The sequence below is a fragment of the Corvus brachyrhynchos genome, unplaced genomic scaffold (genome assembly GCF_000691975.1).
Source record: "Corvus brachyrhynchos isolate BGI_N302 unplaced genomic scaffold, ASM69197v1 scaffold61, whole genome shotgun sequence".
In the NCBI taxonomy this organism is placed as follows: domain Eukaryota; kingdom Metazoa; phylum Chordata; class Aves; order Passeriformes; family Corvidae; genus Corvus; species Corvus brachyrhynchos.
In genome coordinates this window covers 5,524,411-5,527,270 of record NW_008236478.1, presented here as the reverse complement: position 1 = coordinate 5,527,270, position 2,860 = coordinate 5,524,411, and positions in this window count along the sequence as shown.

The window sequence follows — 2,860 nt, the reverse complement described above, 5'->3', positions numbered from 1 at the left end:
TAACTTCACACTGATATAATTCAGTGATCTTGGGTGTCACTCAAACAGGAGCTGCTCTTCTTCATCTGCTCTGTGTGCACAGGCAGAGCTCTGCTGGTATGAACCCTGAGATGAGCTCCATTGGTTGGAGCAGGCATGGTGCTCATAATGCCAAGTCCTCTCCATTCATAAGCCTTATGCAATAACAACAAAAACTCGAATTTTCTTTTAACAGTTGGGTACCTTTAACATAAAGAGTAGAATGCCTGTGCCAAGCTCCTCTGTATCTTTTTTCTTGGGCAACAGCTAAATCCACTATGCTTACACTGTGTATACTGCAGTAGATATGCAAGAAGACAAGAGGGAAACTCTTATTTTAAAGTTGTCCTTTGCCAAGGTTGAGATTTTTTATTAGGTTAATTTTTATTAACTTCCTGTAGACACTGGGATCCAAACCTGCAACTTAACATGTAGACACTGGGATCCAAACCTGCAACTTAAGATGTAAAGTTGTACCCACCAGCCTTGCATCTGCACAAACCATCACATATGGGTTTAGGAAATTTGTTAGGCAATCTATCCTTCCTTAAGGCTATCAAACATTAAAAAGGTCACATGGTAAAGACTTGTTCTGTTTTCTTAGCTCAGTCATGTGGATAGCTAACTTGGGAGTTGGGCATCTCTGACAATTTACCAAGTAATCAACAAAAACAAACTCTTACAGATTGTGACCTTCAGTGTTTTCTTTTAAAGTAAAATTTAGACCAGGATTTGCTAAGTTGTAAGAGGAAAATTCCACATGCTAAAGGAAAACATTTACTGCTCAATTTCCCTTTTCAGATGAGGGAAGAAAGTTGATCTAGCCAGCAGAAACTTGAAACCCATAAATTCAGCCTCAGGTGCAAAAGCTGCAGGAGTGGGGAGAAAGGAAGGATACACTGCATCCTGCCAAATGACTGCTCCAGGGATGCAGTAAGTTGAACGACTCTGCAGTTCAGTCAGAGGCTCAGAAATAGCTGAGCTATCGGAACATGCTGGCCATGTCTCCAATACACTCCAGTTCCAGGGGCCTTTGCAGGGCTATGCTGTGCTATCCATGCCAAGGCTGTGCCTGCCAGAGATTTCCCATATGTCTGGGTAATTACATTTCACAGTTTATGCAGGCTGGGTGCTTAGATGCTCCATTGAGAAAATAGGAATACTGCTCCGGGTAGCGGCCCAAGCGGATCGTGTGCTTAACTTGTGTGCTTTTTGCTGCTTTTCTGTGTTAGCTCTCTCCAAGTAAATACTGCACTCTCCAGATACACATTTACGTATTCTGACCCTGTTTCTCATGACTCATACTGCACTTGCAGAGATTTAATTATCAATCACAGCCCAGCATCTGAGAAATAAAGCCTCCAAGTAGAAATCTGTAATGGTAAGCCAAGGGAAGAGCTAACGCAGATGTTAAAATCTGCTTTTGCAAGAACAGAGCTTGAAAAAAGTCAGTTGAATTTGTCATGATCTCTGCTGTTGTCGGAGAGGGAAGACATTAAAAATACATCAACTCCCAGAGAACGACACATTCCAATTCCTGCCTTTCTTCTGAATCAGAGCTGCCTCACTTAACAGCAAAATTGACTTTTGACTTTGCATTACCAAAACAAGTGTGCCTTTAGGAAAATGCTGCACTGTATTCTGATCTATTTCTCCATGCTGCCCTCGCCTCCACACAGTCCAAATTACAAAACACTTCTGGGACACTTGCAACTGTTCATTCTTGGTGCCTCTGTTTGCAAATAGCATCACTCACAAACCACAACAATCTTGTCAACTATAGGTACTCAGGTGCTATTTCATGTTCATCTGGACACATTTGGATACCTATATAAATGGACAAAGCTCACTTCTGGGCATAAAGTCAAAATGCGGCCCATGCTCATATTCAAAATTATGTGTTTTCAAGAGATGGCAGAGGAAGGAATAGTGCACAATAACAAAACCAACAGTCGGTGCCAGCCCACCAGTGTCTCTCTCTGTTTACAACTAATTTAAAGCTCACCCACTTAGGCATCATATCAGTTTAATAATCAGTTCATTTGCAAGCCGGAAAGGACAACGTGGCAGAATTCAAAGCTGATACTTCTGTTTTCTTTGCTGCCCTGGTGAGAGCTGCAAGATGTGATCAGCATTTCAGGCTTCTCATGGGCCGGCACACTCAGCAGTAGTTAATTATTGTTTATAAAATGCAGAACTCTGTGTTCTCACAGAAGTTGCATCACTCTTCGGCTGTGCCTATTATTTATCAGCTGAAGAGCAAGGCAGCAAACAAAGCAAGGAGAGTGAAAAAATGCCAATGACAGTTTACATGGGCTGTATAGGGGCAGGGAAAGCAAAGGAGGAGGAAGGGACATGGGATGCACTTGCTGTCAGCCTGTTTTCCCTAGCTCTGTTTGGTTTATTTCTTCCAGTTTCCCACTGTGCAGTATTTTTGCCTCCAGTATAGATGTGGCCACAGCTGGCAAAGCCACTGCAGTACTGCTGTGGAAGAGATTAGAATGCCTTACCCCTGGGAGCCTGGTGTGTGCTGCTTCATCCCCTTCCTACTTACCCAGGAAAAGTAGCTCTGACCACCACCACAGGAGCCTCCTGTGCCACCCCAAAGGAGAAAGCAAACCAGCCAGTCTCAAAGTCCAAATAAGTTAAAGTGGCAGATGGCTATGAATGCCCAACAGTTTCTTGCACCTGTGCAGAAACCGAGAGAGAAACTACAACCCTTCCACACGAGCTGCAAGGCCCAACACCGGCCCTGAGGATGCAGCAGCCAGTGCTGCCTTCACAGAGTCATGAAACTATGGAATATCCTGAATTGAAATGGATCATTGAGTCCAACTCCTGG